The 21,013-nt window shown below is 39.7% G+C and overlaps 1 protein-coding gene across 16 annotated transcripts in view; it reads right to left on the reverse strand.

The window, feature by feature from the left end:
• LOC126378323 (bromodomain adjacent to zinc finger domain protein 2B-like) overlaps nucleotides 1-21,013 on the reverse strand; it is a 107,850-nt gene that overhangs the window by 71,765 nt on the left and 15,072 nt on the right. For all 16 annotated transcript variants that reach the window (XM_050026525.1, XM_050026533.1, XM_050026527.1 and 13 more), the window contains exon 2: nucleotides 7,727-7,837. The gene's annotated coding sequence lies outside the window, so the exon portion shown is untranslated. The remainder of the gene's footprint in view (nucleotides 1-7,726; nucleotides 7,838-21,013) is intronic.

Here is a 21,013-nt window from a genome sequence, read left to right on the forward strand (position 1 = left end):
ATTCTTAATTCGGCGATATAAGAACGCGAATGACGCGTCGTGAGTGCGTAGCGTCAGAAAAATAAGCCGCCATTTTGCCATGTAGGTATTTACGGGGGGAAGGCAAGAGGGAAACCACTGCCCTATTTGTCCCTAAAAAAGTAGCATGGAAATGCTGCACCGACAAGGGCGTGGCTCTTAACACGTTGGCAGTCCCGTGACCCATATATGGGTCATGAAGGACCAGCTCCATACGTCCGTGACCCATACATGGGTCACTAAAAAACGACCAGGTACGCACTAATGGCGGGTACTCCACTTGGATCCCGGGGAACTTAGCAAAGTAGTGAAGTAATATGCGGGACTTACAAGGAAGTCAAAACATTTTGTATGGGGACTGTCAACGTGTTAAATTGACGATGATGAGTATTTTACCTACTGGCATTTTCGGCGGTATTCATAATGCTCCTCCAGCGTGTCAGGGGACGCGAGGCAGGACGACAGATGAGCCATAGTTGTATTGTATTGTAAAAATACCACGAGGAAACCCAGATTCCCTACTTCCGTCAGAGTCGCTTACTCTTCAGAACTTCAAAAACACGCGTTAAACCGTTGATCCCGGGCTACTACCCCAAACACCTCCACCTCCACCAGTATGCTCCATACCCCTTCCGGTTGATTGGGGGGAGGCCTGTGCCCAGCAGTGGGACGTATATAGGCTGTTTATGTTTTATGTGTATGTAGAGTGGTATAAAAGAATCTTATAAAATAAATATTGTTCCACACTCGTGCAGCCAATTTATAAGACTTCACCAACTTTATATTTAGCGGTCTCTCTAATCCAGTAGTTGAGCGTTGGACTCACGATCCTCACGGGATCACGGGTTCGAAACCCCGTGGGGACATATCACGAACGTCACTGATCCCTTTGGTTAGGGCATTGCAAGCTGATCACCCGCTTTGAAGAACACGACATTCAGTACCGGGTACTATTTACCTAAGTAAGTAGTCGTTACATGAGCCATGTCAGGAGTCTTTGGCGACTCAATAGTAACCCTGACACCAGGGTTGATGGGGGCGGTCATTGGTATCATAATCCACACGAGATAAGAGGACCTATTTTATAAGTTTATACACACATACATAAACTAATGCCTATTTCCCACCATAGTAAGATGAGACTATAGAATTCCATATGCTTCGATCCTGACACACTTCTCTTGCTTCCTCCACATTCATCAATCGTTTCATACACGCACGCCGGTTCAGATTAGCTCGTACTGAACCCTTTCCAAGGAAATTTCCAATTTGGTCAATGTACGTTCTTCTATGTCTTCCTCTGCCAGCCCTACCACCAACCTTCGCTTTATATCATCACTAATTTAAGAGCCACGCTCTTATCGGTGTAGCATTCTCCATTCTTGTCTATCAAAGGCTTTTTCGACGTTCGCCTTCTCTTTAATCTGTTCCATGTAAGCTCTTCTTGGTCTTCCCCTTCCTCTCTTTCCTTGTAGCTTCCCTTCTATGATGTTTTTAATAAATTCTTCGTGTCTTATTAAGTGTCCAATCATCTTGCCTCTTCTGCTTCGCTTTATATATGACTTCCTTAATCCTAATATTATTTATAAGATTATACGTGTAAATGTAAAGTTTTCCAAATAATTTGTAAATGATTTGGACATTTTCCTATTTGTTAAACAATATATTATACGTAGAACACAGACTACATACCTACTTGTAAGGGGAGTTACCCCCTTCCCCCCTCAAAGGGTGAGGGTGTACATACCCCTGCGCCCCCTTTGTGAATGAGGATGTTTTTTATAAACGCAAATATGAATGAACGTGATATTTCGAGTTTGTTTCTTTTGTTTACTTATCTGTAATCTTATTTATTTATACAAATTGATTCAAATATAATTAGGTATATATTGTATGCAGAGAATAGGCTAATTTCCAACTAGTCAAATCAGTTACTTTTTACTATACGTCAAAACACGCAATTACTATGGAATTAGTATGAAAAAAAGCACACTGTGACGTCATAGAAAAACGTGATAAAATGTCCGACTTATTAGTACGGGTCTCTAATCCACTGAATTCGACTTTATGAGTTTGAATCATAGATAATTGATATCACTTGGTTTCCAGTAGGGCTAACATGATAGATAGATAGATCGTTTATTTGCATGAACACAGTACAATGGTCTTAATAAGTAATATGTATGTCCTTAGTGTATTCAGCCTGCTTGCAGGCGTGCAAATATTAATTTACAATAAAAAGTATAATACAAATTTAGCTTGAAACAATTGGCATGCACTCAAAACATAAAACTTTCTAAAATCAACAACATTAAAATTTACATTTCCAAAATATCGTGTCATGTTATAACGGGTCAAAATTAAAATTTAAAAAATGTTCAACGTGATAAAATTTTGTCACTGTCATTTTATTGATTATAAGATATAGTTATATCGTTTTGTCGATTGGTGCTAATATGTGAACCCACATAAGTCATGTCATGTCGTTCTGTGTCGCACGCATGTTGGGGTAAAAAACAAACTTATCGATTTCGATAAAATTTATTTAATCGATCGATAATTTTATCACGTTACGCATGTAAGCCCGCAGGATTTGTGCCCGGTTAGTCATAGCTGGCGAGGAGTGGGGACACTCATCTCTGCCTTCCGGTTCCGGTATACAAGACTCAAAAAAAAAATGTGCACCTATACAGGGTGTTAGTGACGTCGTAACGAAAACTTTGAGGGATGATTGAGACCATGATCCTGAGATGATATGAAGTAGAATTTTCCGTCGCAAAAGTATGGAACAGAAAATAATAAAAAAAACAAAAATTTTCATGAATTTTCCGACGGAAAATTCCACTTGATATCAACTAAGAATCATGGTCTGAATCATCCCCCTCAGTATTCGTTACGGTGTCACTAACACCTATACCTACTGTGATATTACTGTGGTATGGGTACAGTATGTACTTGTGCGGGGTGTAAGTGACATCGTAACGTATACTGAAGGGGATGAAACAGCTGATTATTCTGAGTTAATATCAAGTGGAATTTTTCATCGCAAAAGTATAGAATTGAAAAATATTTAAAAAAACTAAAAAATAATCATGAATTTTTGCGACGGAAAATTCCACTTGATATCAACTCAGAATCATGGTCTGAATCATCCCCCTCAGTATTTATTACGGTGTCACTTACACCCCGTATACACCTATCTATGAGTTCGTATTTTCATGGGTAGCGGCCTTATTGCTCGTGCAGCAATTTCTTCCAGGCAACCCTTGGATACGGGAAAATTTCTACCCAGTAGAAAGAGTTTAGTAATCGTTACATGAGCCTCAGCGGCCTTTAGCGGCACAATAGTAACCCTGACACCAGGGTTGATGAGGTTAGTACACCACCTCACAACCCACACGATAGAAGAAGGAAAATTTCTAAATGGTAGGTGTGTGTGGCTGACTAATTTCATGAGTCAATGCCTAGTTAGTACATGGTACATCCTTTAAAAAGATCATTCATACGATGACTCATTGGTCGGTGAAACTGTCAGTCATCTCTCCAGCTTAGGCCACACGAGGTATCTAATTTTTTTTTTGGTTTTAGGGCAAACGGATATGATTCGTTTATAGGTAGGTAGTGAAAACCACGCAATCGCCTTTAAAAAAAATCACATTAGAATGATACCCCAGTGGGATGGGCTTTAGGACCCCGATACCGACCCCGCCGGCGTGGTCGACGATTTCCCTCAATCAGCGCTTATCGCTATCGGTCCATTAGGGTCGATAATTCTTTCGAATATTTTTCTTCTCTGACGACGCCCTGAGCTGAGGTTCGCGCCCAACTGGGCACCCTTAGGCCTGTTGTTTGTTGACAGCCTTCAGCGCTCCCCATTTTTCTGGCCAAGTAGTTAATGCCATCTGCGGCAAATCAACAATAAGTCACAAAAAAAAGTGGGAAATAGGCGCGCTTTATTTATGTTGTACAGTTGTTAGCATCTACATAATATGTTGTTGTTCACAAGTTCATTCATTCATACGAGTCTTTTTTTCATTCATTGCAGTCCAAGGTCGGGAGGATAATGCAATAAGGAAGACCCCCCTTCCGCACCCCACCCAAACAGCTGATAGGGGGAAAGGGAGGATACCCCACTCTATCGCATACATAATAATGGTAATTGCAAGTTTGGGGGTAAATCTCGTGGGGGGTTTAGAAAGTGTCACATGTAGCAATTGACCCCGCCGAACGGTAACGACTGCTAATGCAGCCGGGACCAACGGCTTAACGTGCCTTCCGAAGCACGGAGGAGCTCGAGATGAAAACTTTTTTTTGGTCACCCATCCTATGACCAGCCTATGCGAAAGTTGCTTAACTTCAACAATCGCAGACAGAGCGCGTTAACCGCTGCGCCACCGAGCTCCTCTGCTAGCTCAAAGGTGCTATTTAGGTTTAATTTTGTAAACCTCTCTATTTGACTTTGACCGCACTTGACCTCTAGACGGAGACGTTTGTTAAATAGTAGACAGGCTCTGAGCACAGATCTACGAAATACTAGCTAGGTACCGTAATAGGAGCATAGCGCCACGCCTCAGAGGGTTCGGCAGAAGTGTATAGTTGTATACATCGAGACCTCGCCAGGTACGTTTAAGTCCCATGCATTCATATCTTCTAAATAATCACTAACTTTATATAACATAACATATAACATAAACTGCCTATATACGTCCCACTGCTGGGCACAGGCCTCCCCTCAATCAACCGGAGGGGGTATGGAGCATACTCCACCACGCTGCTCCACTGCGGGTTGGTGGAGGTGTTTTTACGGCTAATAGCCGGGACCAACGGCTTAACGTGCCCTCCGAAGCACGGAATCATCTTACTTTTTCGGACAATCAGGTGATTCAAGCCTGAAAAGTCCTTACCAAACAAAAGACAGTCTCACAAAGTGATTTCGACAATGTCCCCATCGGGAATCGAACCCGGACCTCCAGATCGTGAGCCTAACGCTCTAACCACTAGACCACGGAGGCTGTGGACCACGGAGGCTGTAGACCACGGAGGCTGTATTTATTAACTGTCTGAGAACAGATATTAGGCAGCTAAATTACTTAATTGTATAAATATAATTTTATGTTTATTTTTTTTAAAGAACGCCTAGGGCCCTGTGCCGAGGTTTTTCTTGCAGCTTCTTTTACCCGGCTATACAGGTTGTGAGAAGCTGCAGTAGTTTTAGGCGGATGATACGTTCGTAATGTGAAAATTGACGATTCAAAGTGTAACTATGTTACCTACTGAACAAAGATATTTTTACATTTGAATAGGGAGCGAGCCTTTTACCAATAACCGGGCACCAATCCTAGAAACCACTGGATATCAATTATGTATGATACAAACATGAATTCAATAACACTCTAGGTCAAATATTATGAAATTCTGATTATCTAAAGGTGACAAAAAACGTTTTCTTTTTTCTATTCAACTTATTTACTAATAATTTAAACACCGGGATGAGTCATCCCGTGATCATGGCACTTGCAACAGTGTCGAAATATCGGGAGTCTCATATCCCCATTTAAACGCGGTAAGAACCCGTTATTATGTGTTTTAATTATGATAATAACCGCGTAAACTTAAAACAACTTATTTACTAATTTTAATAAATAAAAATGTAATAATAGGTGCGACATTTTGTCACGAAAAAAAAATTCAAAAATATTTATTTTTTTTAAATTGGCTTACAAAGTTAGCGCTTTTTGAACGTCAAAAAATTAAATTACATATTATGTAACTAGCTGTAAAACTACTACCACATCGGAATCTGTAACGCTCAGGGAAAGACGTGGCCAGAAAACCTCCCAGCACAGGGCCCTAGTCCTACTGTTTCATGTTTTCCTTTCATTTGTTTTTTCTATGACGTCACAGGTTGCTTTTTCATACAAACTCCATAGTGATTTCGTGTTTTGACGTTTAGTGAAAAGTAACTGATTTGACTTGTTGGAAACTAGCCTATTCTGCAGCAGGAGACTGGGCCCTTGATGAGTGAAATGCGCAACGATAAGGACTTTGTGACCTGACGTGACCTCTGGGCCCACCTGACTGACACCCACTTGTCATCCGCGCCCAATTACAGACATGGTCAGTTTGTACTGACGATAACGTGTGTGGTCGGAAAGTGAGGTCAACGACCTTGTAGCCGGCCGCTTGTGTCCTCTATGTGAACATACATACATAAACTCACGCCTATTTCCCACCGGGGTAAGCAGAGACTATGGTTAGGGCATCGCAGGCTGATCACCCACTTCGAAGGACATGTTATACATTCGGTACCGGGTACTATTTACTTAAGTAAGTAGTTACATGAGCTATGTCAGGGGCTTTGGCGACTCAATAGTAACCCTGACACCAGAGTTGATGGGGTCGGTCATCGATCTCATAATCCACACGAGATAACAAGACCTATTTCATAAGATTATACACACATACATAAACTCACGCGTATTTCCCACCGGGGTAAGCAGACTATGGAATTCCATTTGCTTAGATCCTGACACACTTCTCTTGCTACTATTCAGTGAACCACAAATAAAAGAGCTGCCTACATTCCAATCGGGGTAGTCAGAGGTACATCCATCGCAAGATGAACTAAGTACCCACACCTCACCGAGATTTCTGTTAGACCAACGTGATAGGTGAGCCGTATCGCCGTCTATAATGGTCGAGCCAACTGTGTTAATGAAAACTGCACTTAAGAAGTTAAGATAAATTAATAACTCATTGGTTGGAAATGGCAAATCCTGGAAAATTTAACTTTGACTCAGTCTTCTTCTAGGGCAGGGCTGGTACCTTGGACTCAGTAAAATACCCTGTCGCGTCAATTTGGCCTTTTAGACCGTCACATTTGGCCTGTTGTCTTCGACCAAGCTACTGTAGGTTACTACTTCTTAGTACGTAGTCGTTACATAAGCCATGTCAGGGGCCTTTGGCGGCTCAATAATAACCCTAAACACCATCAACGTGGGTACATGATTTTGCTGATGACTGTACGCATGTAATTGGCAAACATATATACCAAGCCTTTCTATTTATAATGCAGTCTGTAAGTTTCATATGTATGTATGAAAGTGAGAATACTATGGAAGGATAATGAATAGGAATTTGATTGTTTATGGTATGAAAGGAGGATGGTTAATGAATGGGACGTAAGGCAGTTTAAAAAGTAAGAAAGGCGAGTCTTTGGTGCGCTGTCGGTCGGGTGAGAGGATTTTATTAAAATATAAGGAGTACCTAAAGATATTTAAAATATCCCGTGTTATTTCTATATCCCACATGTATTGCTGTATGTGTACCTAAATAAATATACATACACATAAACAGCCTATATACGTCCCACTGCTGGGCACAGGCCTCCCCTCAATCAACCGGAGGGGGTATGGAGCATACTCCACCACGCTGCTCCACTGCGGGTTGGTGGAGGTGTTTTTACGGCTAATAGCCGGGACCAACGGCTTAACGTGCCCTCCGAAGCACGGAATCATCTTACTTTTTCGGACAATCAGGTGATTCAAGCCTGAAAAGTCCTTACCAAACAAAGGACAGTCTCACAAAGTGATTTCGACAATGTCCCCGTCGGGAATCGAATCCGGACCTCCAGATCGTGAGCCTAACGCTCTAACCACTAGACCACGGAGGCTGTTCCTAAATAAATATGTGTATGTATAAACCTCACCTTGAATGTTAGTTTGCATTCAGAAGCCAGGATCTTGGATGTCCACACGCCGCCATCACTACACACTCACTACACATCACACACACTATCACAGAACATCATCCGGCAGATCTGCAACAAACGAAAACATTACGTTAATTAATACATACATACATAAACAGCCTATATACGTCCCACTGCTGGGCACAGGCCTCCCCTCAATCAACCGGACGGGGTATGAGCATACTCCACCACGCTGCTCCACTGCGGGCTGGTGGAGGTGTTTTACGGCTAATAGCCGGTACCAACGGCTTAACGTGCCCTCCGAAGCACGGATCATCTTACTATCGACACTCAGGTGATCAGCCTGTAATGTCGTAACTAGGGGTCACAAAGTATTATTTTAAATATTTTTATGTGTGGAATGATGAATGAAAATCTATGGAATTTTTGTTGGCAACCCCAACATAAAATTTATATTTCCATTACTGTGACAACATTTTGTCTCTTCACTTCCGTTCTTGCTCTCCTTTTAACTACTGTATGTAATGTAAACATACATTTTGTACGAAATTAAATTAAATTCAGTGAGTTTTGCAATTCTATGGACGTTTTCATCTCAGATAACCAGCCCTCACAGCCATTAGGAATCTTACACCCCGATCCTAACAATTATGTAATTACTATTATGGAATTCTGAAATAGTCAATTTTTATTTTAGTTTATTTTATTTAAAGTGATATTTGTGTTATGTCCCCGGGACCTCCGGTTCGCGAGCTCGACGCTCAACTGATTAAATAAACCATTTATACACGTTTTTTGGTCCTTCTACACGGAACATGCCGATTTAAAGAAAGAAAGAAAGAAACATTTATTATTTAGAACACCACAGACACGGATTACATATACATATATACATTATAATGACATCACATCACATCACATTATAATGAAGTCAACGCACATACGAAATATTAAGATAAAAAATAATAATATAAATAATAAAAATAATAGTCTGCGACCCGTGACTCTGGCAAATACCCTCCGAAAGAGGAGATAAACTAAAGTTTAAAAAAATAAAAAATAAAATAAAAATAATAATATAATAATAGTATTATTGATTTGAGTAAGTAATGTTGGTACAGTCCTTAAAATCTACGTTCGCGCGTCTGTCGTTCGGGGTACTACTGAGGGGCGAACTCCCCCTTGACAGGGGCCAGACCTTTGTACCTATTATGGCTTGTTACAGGTTTTGGAATTACTCCCTTTGTAGTTAAATAAAATTATTAATCACTACATGGTATAAAACAAAGTCGCTTTACTGTCCTTATATCCCTAAGTACGCTTAAATATTTAAAACTACGCAACGGAATTTGATGGGTTTTTTTAATAGATAGAATGATTCAAGAGGAAGGTTTATATGTATAATAACGTCCATTAAATAGTGACGAAATACTGTTATTTTTAAGGTTTTTAATGTGATGTCGTAAATAATTTAATTTTTTTTTTCAGCATTGCACCCGAGTGAAGCCGGGGCGGGTCGCTAGTACAAAATAAAATACAGAAAAAAGCTGATGAATGAACAATAATAATCTTCTTCTTCTATCGTGTGGGTTCTGAGGTGGATTACCAACCTCATCAACCCTGGTGTCAGGGTTACTATTGAGCCGCCAGAGGCCCCTGACATGGCTCATGTAACGGCTACTTACATCAGTAAGTAGTAACCGGGACCAACGGCTTAACGTGCCTTCCGAAGCACGGATCATCTTACTTTTTGGACAATCAGGTGATCAGCCTGTAATGTCCTAACCAAACTAGGGATCACAAAGTGATTTTTGTGATATGTCCCCACCGGGATTCGAACCCGGGACCTCCGGATCGTGAGCCCAACGCTCAACCACTGGACCACGGAGGCCGTTAACAATAATAATAATTACTTATTTATTTATTCAATGAGGGACTCCAGGCTACGTTCCCCAAAAATAAGATGGCGCTGTCTAGAATAAACGTGATAATTACCTATTTTCTCATTACTTGAGAGAATCGACATTACAGGCTGATCACCTGATTGTCCGAAAGTAAGATGATCCGTGCTTCGGAAGGCACGTTAAGCCGTTGGTCCCGGTTACTACTTACTGATGTAAGTATGTAGTTACATGAGCCAGGGGCCTTTGGCGGCTCACTAATAACCCTGTCGCCAGGGTTGACGGGGTTGATATTCCACCTCACAACCCACACGATTAGAAGAAGAGACTTAAGTACCTAATTATTCCAAAATACAATGTAATAACAGAAGCATATATAAAAATAATTGGTGCTTCATATTTGGATCACATTATGTACAGTCATGAGCAATATAATGTACCCACTTTAGGACTCTGTCGCACTAACATATTTGACATTTAGTGAGACTTACAGTTCAATTTGTCAAAAATGTTAATGTGACATGGTTTCAAAGTGTATACATATTAGTACTCGTGCCCGTATATACTCAACACTCACGATATAATTTGCTATTCACAATACTTTTCAAATAACCATAACAATAAATAAATGACAATCGAATATAAACATTGTTGTAATAGAAGGATTTATCGCCAGACAGTGACAGATATAGTTCTTTAGCTAAAGTGTGAGAGGGATGGACGAACAAAAGGTCCAAAATGCCCTCTAAGGGTCGATTGTACAGAACAAGGACAATTTTACTTATTCGGTACTTAACGGACCCTTTTTACCCGACTACCGTAGAAAAGTAAGGTATTGTGTTTATACCCGCTTATAGTATTATATTAGTAATAGTATTAATAACGGCCTCCGTGGTGCAGTGGTTGAGCTTTAGGCTCACGATCCGGAGGTCCCGGGTTCGAATCCCGGTGAGGAAATATCACTAAAATTACTTTGCGATCCCTAGTTTGATTAGGACATTACAGACTGATCACCTGATTGTCCGAAAGTAAGATGGTCCGTGCTCCGGAAGGCACGTTAAGCCGTTGATCCCGGTTACTACTTACTGGTAAGTAAGTAGTCGTTACAAGAGTCATGTCAGGGGACTTTAGCGGCTCAATAGTAACCCTGACACCAGGGTTGATGAGGTTGGTAATCCACCTCACAACCCACACGATAGAAGAAGATAGTATTAATTAGAATAAAGGATAATAGTACTATGTCCTGAAAATAAAAAAAAAACACTTCTTTTCACTAACACAGTTGGCTCGACCATTATAGACGGCGATACGGCTCACCTATCACGATGGTATAACAGAAAGCTCGGTGAGGTGTGGGTACTTAGTTCATCAAATCAAATATACTTTATTGCACAGAACTAAAATTTCAACAATCAGACATAACACATGACAACAGTACAATTTGGGCGGCCTTTTTATTTGGGCTTATTGCTTGCGATGGATGTATTCTGAGTACGCCATGATGGCCGTTTTCATTCACATAATAAAGAAAAAAAAAGTACAGCACAGAAAATGGCTAGTTTCCCAGGTCAAAGATAAATTATGAAATTCCAATCACTAAATAAAGATAGATCTAAAGGTGACAAAAATGTTTCCTTTTTTCTATTTAACTTATTTATGAAATTTTAATAAAGAAAAATGTATTAAGTGCGATATTTTGTCACGTTTTTCTGTGACGTCACAGGTTGCTTTGTCGTACACGTCTAATTTTTCCAATTCGAGATGTCGTTTAATTTTTCGGGATCAATCCCGAAGCATAATATGACGAGATCCTATTCGAAATTGACGGGATTGGGCGAATCTCCTTGAATTATACTTTTTGTTTTGATTATGCTGATTTCCAAAGAAAACTTTATTATTTAGTTAGTACAATATAACACAAAAGGGTGAATATCAAAATGTGTCAAGGCAACTGTCATATATTTTTTTCGTGAAAAATTGGGGATATTGGGAAAATTGGGAATTGAAAAATTCCTTTTTCATGTCGGAACCGAGGATCCTTTTGGATCTTTTTCATGTCGGAACCCAATTTTTCACGAAAAAATAATATGAAATTTCGCCACCAAACTTGAAATTTTGAGATTCACCCAAAACTCTTCATTGCACTTTAAACATAATAAAATAATATTAAAGATAAATAATATTAATATAATAATGTTAACTAGTAATATTTTTTTATTCATAGTAATATTTTATTTTGTTAGTAATATTGAAGAATAAGGTTTTTGTTTTCTTTCAAGAAATATTTTGTTTTAAATAACCTCACTATCAAACAAGCAGTTTTCATCGTTTTCAGCCATCCTAACTTTACTTTTTTTTATATTTCCAATCCCGCGGAATTTCGAATACGCGATCTCGAGTCGTGATTGCATTTCCTGGTTTTCATACAAGGCACCGATATAGCTTAAGCCATACAATATTATAGCTGAAAACAGACTTAAGCCGACAAGCCACTATCGGTCGACATTCCGAATACATATAAAACCTGTAACCTTAACTCTTATAGCCACGATTTGAACGCAGAGTAGTGGGATACTAGGGATGGGATGAAGAACTAGTATTCGGCAACTAGTACGTGTAACAGGTAGTAAAATGTTCTCTGCGAGATATCCGAAGACGATTTACACACTAGATTACCAAAAAGTGACTTTTAAAAACGCTTTTTTTTATTATGTAGATATAAATATTAGTTCTAAAAAGTATCATTACAATATTGCTATTAAATAGACTACAGAAATCATTGCGCCAACGACTTGAGCTTTATTTAAAATGTTTATCATATTGACAATTAAAATTACCTGTAAAATTTATTCAAATATTATTTCAGTAAAGTTCTGATATCGCTAAATCTATATAGGTGTCCAATGATATTAACATCCTAATCCCTATACTTAATACGAACAGTTCGAAATTAACAGCTACTAAAATACCAGCGCCAGTCCCCTCCATCCCATCCCTACGAATCGTCCACTCGCATACAGACGCAAAGATGTCTCCGACAAAATAAAACAGCGGCCTGTCATGTGGTATTGATTCTAGTCCTTATCCTCTGTCCTTCTCACTCTTAGGTCAAATGCCAAGTGGGCGAGCGAGAGGGGGAATGTTTACTTGTGTGCAGATTAACGGGTACGGTACCGCCCTGGGATTCTGTGTTATGCTATTTTTATGTATTCTGAACCATTTTGAGGACTAATTTGGTTCTGAATCGTTGGATTTGGTTTAAGTAAGGTGTGACAAGGTCAGAAGAGATCTGTGATTAGAGGTAGTTTTTTTTCTTTATTTTTAAGGAGGGTTTTACCTAAAGGCATGAAACCAATAAAATTAAGTATAAAAATCTTAAACTTTTTTTACACTTTTCGGCTCTTAATACCAAAATGCACTAAATTAAATAGAACTTTAGCATCTGCCGATTCTGGAGACGCCAAAATACTATTCACAATACCGACATTGTAATTCCTAGACATACACCTTCCCCTAGAAGTAGTTCTTTTAACATACAGACATGACACACGCCTGTAATACTTATTGGGGTCGGCAGAGCCACTAACAGACATCTTGCATCCATACTTAGTATAGAAATCGAATCAAATCAATAACAGATTCACAAGCTGATATCAGACTTACACCAATGAGTTATTAATTTATCTTAAGTGGAGTTTTCACTAACACAGTTGGCTCGACCATTATAGACGGCGATACGGCTCACCTATCACGTTGGTCTAACAGAAAGCTCGGTGAGGTGTGGGTACTTAGTTCATCTTGCGATGGATGTACCTCTGACTACCCCCCAATAGACTAGTTTTCAACTAGTTAAATCACTTTTCGGCACTTTTTTTTCGGCGTGCGTGTATGAAGCGATTGATGAATGTGGAGGAAGCAAGAGAAGTGTGTCAGGATCGAAGCAAATGGAATTCTATAGTCTCTGCTTACCCCGGTGGGAAATAGGCGTGAGTTTATGTATGTATGTATGTATGCAAATCACTTTTTACTCGTGCGCGTGGCAATAGGCGCATTATAAATCCTATTTGTTTTGTGTTTAGTTTAATTTTACTAACCTACTTTAAGTGCTACTAACACCAATGGAACTCTTTGTTTTCCGAACTAAATAAATAAATAATAATAATAAACAGGGACTTCGGAGGACACGTTAAGCCGTTGGTCCCGGCTATTAGCCGTAAAAAACACCTCCACCAACCCGCAGTGGAGCAGCGTGGAGTATGCTCCATACCCCCTCCGGTTGATTGAGGGGAGGCCTGTGCCCAGCAGTGGGACGTATATAGGCGCTGTTTGTTATGTTACTTACGTTTTCAACGATCAAAACTCGAAACTATAATAAATCATGGGAATATTATTATTATTACAACGGCAACACTGTCTCGTGGATTAATTCACCCCCGCGTGTTTGATAGAGGGTGTTACCCCTCGATAATGCGGCGAATAACAGAGCTGTCAGAATTACAGATCTCAAACGTTTCATACATATAATCACGCCCGAATATCGGGCGCAAACGCCTTCTTTGAATCACATTCTTATATTATGATTTTCTTCAACAAAACTCCTATTAATATAATTTTAGTTTGTTTTTCTTTATTTTTGTTAATGATTTTTGTCTTGGTTTTCTTTTTCTTTTGTTCTTTTTCTTTTTTTTTCTGTGTATTGATTTCCGTGTGGTTTCTGTCCTGTGTTGAATGTAATGTACCTGTCTGTATGTGTCTGTGGTGTCCGGAAGTAGTAAATGTTTCTTTCTTATTTTTTTCAATTTATTTCTAAGAAATAAATTGTATTCCTGACTCATACGGGACTTCGAAGAACTACCAGCTTATATGGTTTTCACTGTAACGAACCACACGAATCGAGTTTGCCAGTTTAAAATATTTGAATGCACCCAAAATGCCCATATGATCAAGCACCACATTTGCGTAGGGTCCCCTAACTGCCCTGAACAATGAAATGAGGGTTCAACTAACAAATGGGTTCGTCCGTTGGGGTAATTATTAATGCAATACTGTGGTGCAATACATAGGTCTGAGAAATGTTATTACCCTCAGAGCGCTCCATTTGTCCGGCCAAGTAGTTAACATGCGGCACATATATATGCCGTTTCTAGATTTTAGTTCTAAGTCACGTTGAAAAGAGAAAATCGTATGTATAATTTTCGTCAAAGATTCACATGTTCCATTTTGTAAAGGGGTCAAAAGTCATCGTGATATAAGAAGAGCCATCCTGTATAAACTCACGCCTATTTCCCACCGGGGTAAACAGGGACTATGGAATTCTCTGACACATTCCTCTTGCTTCCTCCACATTCATCGATCGTTTCATACACGCACGCCGGTTCATAGTAGATCGTACTAAATCGTATGCCATAAACAAACCATAACCACCATACCATAAGCCATATGGGGCTAAAATACTACATCTAAAACGACTAAAATAAGTATATTTTCCTTAAAAAAAACTTCTTAAATGCACCCAGCTGCTTATCATCCCGAGCATTTTGTTTTAAGAAGTAAATATTCACACAATAATTAAAAACAATACCAACAACTAATAATAATTAATAAAAATTAAAAAAGAAAACAGATTCGAATGCACATCCAAAAGGTGCACCCGAAATGACAGACTTGACAGTTGATCAATGGCGCTACCGTCGCGTAGGCGAGTGCGGAAGTGAACAAAGATGGCGACCTGCGCCTGCGACGGTCAGCGGCGACTTTCTATTGCGTTGTGTAATTCATTGTCTGCTGACATGGGCGGCGATGTCATGGCGCTACTTAGCTTCTTCTAATATGGAATATAATTTCAGTAATTTGGCCTTCATATTAGTTCCGAGACGGTAATTCTCATCTTCTAAATAGTCATTCTCTCTTCCATCTGTCCGTAATTTCTAATTCCGGCACTTTGAAAGCTTTAAAAATTCGAAAATATCTTTGCTTTTTATTTAGTAGTTATTTTTTACAATATAACGAACGTCTCATCCGCCTAAAACTACTGCAGCTTCTCACAAACTGTATAGACGGGGAAAAGAAGCTGCAAGAAAAACCTTGGCACACGGTCCTGGACGTTCTTAAAAAAAAAACATAAAATGTTGTTATACAATGTTGTAATTTGGCTGCCTAATATCAGTTACCAGACAGTAAATCCCATGCAATCATATCTTCTAAATAATCACTAACCTTTTTTACAAGGTTTCTGTTTAATTACTGTCCTAAAACTGTTCAAATGGTGGAGGCGCCGGGTACCCTCTGTCATAAGCAGTGATCGGGATAGGCAGTTTTTGCGAGATTTATCTTAACATGGATATGCCTCCCAAATCTTGAATCTCGAAAACATAATATTCGAATTTTCATTAAACATTTATATTTATTTTGTGAATTCGTTCGAGTGGGTTGTGAGGTGAATTTCTAACCTCAGATTATTATTGAGCCGCCAAAGGCCCCTGACATGGCTCATGTAGCGATAACTCACTTACATCGTGGTAGTAACCGGGACCACCGACTTAACGAGCCTTCCGAAGCACAGATCATCTTACTTTCAGACAATCAGGTGATCAGCCTGCAATGTCCCAATCACTGGGGATCACGAAGATGATTCGAACCCGGGGCCGAAGGATCGTGAGTTCAACGCTCAACCACTGAGACCGTTAAATTTTAATTAAGTTTTTTTTTTTTAAGTATGAACTATTTGCTCATTTTTATGGCGTGCGTTTTGCGCTCACTTGGGTCTACCACCGTCTTTCTTTTATTTCGTGTGTAAGCCCATGATAGAGCTGAGCCGATCGCAAGTAACGTTTATGAATACGTAGATAGTGGTGCTAATTCCGAATTGTAGCGTTGACAGCGACTTTCCGAACGGCGACCCGCGCTACGGCGAGTCTCTTTATGGCGAGTGCTCGACGTAAAAAAAAAAGGGAAAATAGCCTTATTTTCCCTTTACGTCGAGCGAGTTTTGACGTTATTGTACAGTTATGGTAAAAACCTGTAAACACCATCTAATTTTATTTTAAGTTATATCTGTCATTTTCTTATCCGCCGAAAAGGAAAGGGACGGGTAATCGACAAGCATAAAATTTATGGAACACACCTCAATTTTAAGCGCAAATCTGAATAATATCTGAAACAACAACATTGACCAATAACCCGACAGAATCAAGTTGACAGCACACGTCAAACGGATTGAATACCAGCCAGATACCTTCTTGATTCGCCCGGGTTATTCATTCGTTTACTCATTCTTCCTAAAATGAAGAGCTGTCAATCATCCGTCCCTTTCCTTTTCGGCGGATAAGAAAATGACAGGTATAACTTAAAGTAAAATTAGGAGGTATCTGCAGGAATCGGGGCCAATATATGATATGCTTACACCCAACTCAATTCCATACTTAACCGCTTTTAACACTTACTTTCTACCACAACCCACCCATTCAACTTTACACCGTTTCCACATAATTTAAAGTCAAAAACCCAACGACACTGCCAAATGCGTTTGTACAACAAACTCTTCAAACGATTTTAAAGTCTACTATTTGTTTTTTGAGTTGCAAATCCAACAGCACGTTGATATGCAAACAAGATATAGAATTCCGGTCCCTTAGATTGACATTTTTCACGTAACACCTGGTTAGGGCGCAATGTGTAGTTTTTTTTTAATTCTTCTTTTTTTTGGGGCCGCCAGGTAAAGCAAATTGAAAAGGTGACTTAAATATAACCCTGGTGAATGATGCATAATAGAAAAGTCCTGAACTCGCTAAAAGGCGTACGGTCACACTTTGGTACCATGTCACATTAACTTTTTTGACAAATTGAACTGCAAGTTTCACTAAACGTCAAATATGTTAGTGCGACAGAGTCCTAAAGTGGGTACATTATATTGCTCATGACTGTACCAGCTATTAGACAAATCGAAGTATTGGCAAAAGATGAAAGATTTTAGTTGGCAAAAAAAAACTAAAACAACTTGGCTTCACGCCTGTATCCCTGAAGGAGCAGGCAGAGGTGTATGGAACATACTCACTCCTCGCCAGCTATGCTTATAGTCCCATGTAATTGGTGGCGAGCCTATTGTCCACATAAATCTGATATTAATTATCTAAACTAAATTAAAAACATAAAAATAATTAATAAGGAAATTATGAATAATTATTATTAATACTATGCCCAGCAGTGGCCGTCGTACGGCTGATGATGATGATTAATTGTGAACCGATTGTTAACACAATTTGGATCATGAAGTTATCCTAAAGGCACTCATCACTAATTTAAGAGCCACGCTCTTGTCGGTGTAGAATTCTACACGCTACTTTTTAGGGAAAAATAGGGCAATGGTTGTCCTCCTGCCTTCCGCCCCGCAGTACTCTGTCTGACGCGAGTGTGATGGCGCCCAGAGTAGTCTATTTCAAAGTCGTACTAGGACTCCTGTCCTCCGCAAAAGCAACACTCCAAAAAAGACAAGACTTGTATACTTAGACAAGTGTTGCCTTTTTTCTCAGGAGAAAACAACCAAATACAAATTAAAAAAAATATATATATAAATTCCTCTCTACTTACTACGGTGGGCAATGGGCGTGAGTTTATGTATGTAAAAAGCAATCGAGCCTCTCAAGACAAATCCCGAGCAAAGCCACGTGCGACTGCCAGTACAGTAAATAAACCACGAAGCTGCGCAAGCGCAAGTGATGCACGTCACAGCAGTCATTGTCCTTTGTGTTGCCGTGTCGCTCGCACCCGCTGCGCTAGAGAGGGACGGAAAAGGGACGGCAACAAAAAATGGTCGTCCGCGCAGAATCCATAGCAAGAGCTTGAAATTAGTATCGAATGTCTTTTGCGATTTATTTAGCGCTAGGTACCTATGCTCCCGCGGCTTCGTCTTTGTGGAATGAAGGACTTTCAAGACTACGTTCTCCATATAAAATATAGATATAGACCTATTTTCTCATTGCTCGGGTACAGTCATGAGCAATATAATGTACCCACTTTAGGACTCTGTCGCACTAACATATTTGACATTTAGTGAGACTTACAGTTCAATTTGTCAAAAAAGTTAATGTGACATGGTACCAAAGGGTACCTATACATATTAATGCTCGTGACCGTACATAATTATTCAAAAATATATTTAAAAAAAAATCACTTTGTGATCCCTAGTTTGGTTAGGACATTACAGGCTTATCACCTGATTGTCCAAAAAGTAAGATGATCCGTGCTTCTGAAGGCACGTTAGCCGTTGGTCCCGGTTACTACTTACTGATGTAAGTACGTAGTCGTCACATGAGTCATGTCAGGGGCCTATGGCGGCTCAATAATAACCCTGACACCAGGGTTGATGCGGTTGGTAATCCACCTCACAACCCACACGATAGAAGAGAAGAGATTCAAAAATATAATGTAATGGCATAAGCATATATAAAAATAATTGTTGCTTGATATTTGGATCAGAATAATGCGTGGAAGATGTGTTGTGCCTGGGTGTAATAACAAGGGTCATAATTTATACCCAAAAGCAAAGATGATGCATTATGTCTTTTCGATATTTTTCATTTAATTTCTTTTTTTATTTCTTTTCTTTAATTTCTTTTATTTATTTAACGACCTCCGTGGTCCAGTGGTTTATGCGTTCAGCTCACAATCCAGAGGTCCCGAGTTCAAATCCCGGTGGGGACTTATCACGAAAATCACTTTGTGATCCCTTTTTTTGGTTAGGACATTACAGACTGTACACCTCATTGTCCGAAAGTAAGATGATCCGTGCTTCGGAAGGCATGTTAAGCCGTTGATCCCGGTTACTACTTACTGAAAAACCTAAATTAACCTAATGAAATGGGTTATTTTTTTAAAATATTTGTACGCCTGCGTGCAGGTCCAACACATCACAACACTATTATGTAAATTATTTTACCACCTTTTTGTATTTTTAGTGTTCTCGCAAATAAATTGATTTGCTTTAATGCAAGTTAGTAGTCGTTACGTGAGCCTTGTCAGGGGCCTTTGGCTCAATAATAACCCTGACACCAGGGTTGATGAGGTTGGTAATTCACCTCACAACTCACATGATAGAAGATTAGGACTGACTATGTAAAAATATTAACAGGTTAACTGCTTAGTCAGCTGAGTCGCCGTACGTGACCTTTTCAATAATATTATTTCATTTAATTTACTTCCTTGCTGAGCTAAAAAGCAACATCAAAACATGTTCTACTTATCTGTATAGTCTTCTGTCGTGTGGGTTGTGAGGTGGACTACCAACCTCATCAACCCTGGTGTCAGGGTTACTATTGAGCCGCCAAACGACATATTAAAAGTGTAAATTCGCGCGATATTAAGTGGGTGGCTTGCCACCTAACCCAAGTAAGTGAATAATAATGATGAAATATCGTTTCCCGGAGTCGATTCTTTGTCTCGATTCGATGCGATATCGATTCCGCGTACTGTCCAAACAATCACGAATGTATTGTTACTACGAAACAAGTAGATCGCGCATGCGTGTCCTTATTCTTTATTGCACACAAATTTAAATGAACGTGTTATGTGCAGAGCGGTGAAGGAAAACATCGTGAGGAAACCCACATTCCCGAGAAATGCACTTTCGGTGGTATGTGACTTAATGGTTGGTTTTTCTAATAGCAGTTGCTTCTGTAAAAAACCGGATCTGTCAAATCTTCAGGTTAGGTAAGCGGACCTTGTGAAAAACGGGATAATGCTAGGGAGATGATGATACAAATTTAAAAGAAAAACCTAGCAAACGGTGGCCTTGTGAAACCTCGGTAAGGTGTGGTTACGTGGTTCAGCTTGAGATGGACGTACCTCTGACTACCCCAATTGGGATAGTCGTCAGCTTAAGTTATGTTTTTTGCGATTTATTGTAGGTTTTCTTCAAATGGCATTAACTACTTGGCCGGACAAATGGGGAGCGCTGAGGGCTCTCGCTTGATACAACATTTAAGACAACAAACCTGAGGGTACCTAGTTGGCTCTCTTCCAGGCTCTACATGGTGTAATATATGTCTTATCTGCATTACCATTCACTTTTGCGACCTACTTCCCCGGCCAAGTGGGTACGTGAATGCCATCAGTGGCAAACCAAACGAATCTTCAATACAATAAGCAAAAGAAACAAGGTGAACTGCGCGTGAATATATTTTAGGTGCATAAATAATTGCGCAGCCGATCCTCTTGTCTTCAGGATCCGGGCATCAGTGGACCGGAGAACCGGTACGACAGATGGGACCCAGAAGATGCAGCAACTGGCCGCACGTTAGTCTAAGGCTCCAACGTGGCGCTCTGCTACAACAAAGTCCAGCTTTTCAGGAATCCCGATCTCGCGAGATCTCGTCTAATATTTCGGGAT

This window comes from Pectinophora gossypiella, chromosome 26 (assembly GCF_024362695.1).
Source record: "Pectinophora gossypiella chromosome 26, ilPecGoss1.1, whole genome shotgun sequence".
Lineage (NCBI taxonomy): Eukaryota > Metazoa > Arthropoda > Insecta > Lepidoptera > Gelechiidae > Pectinophora > Pectinophora gossypiella.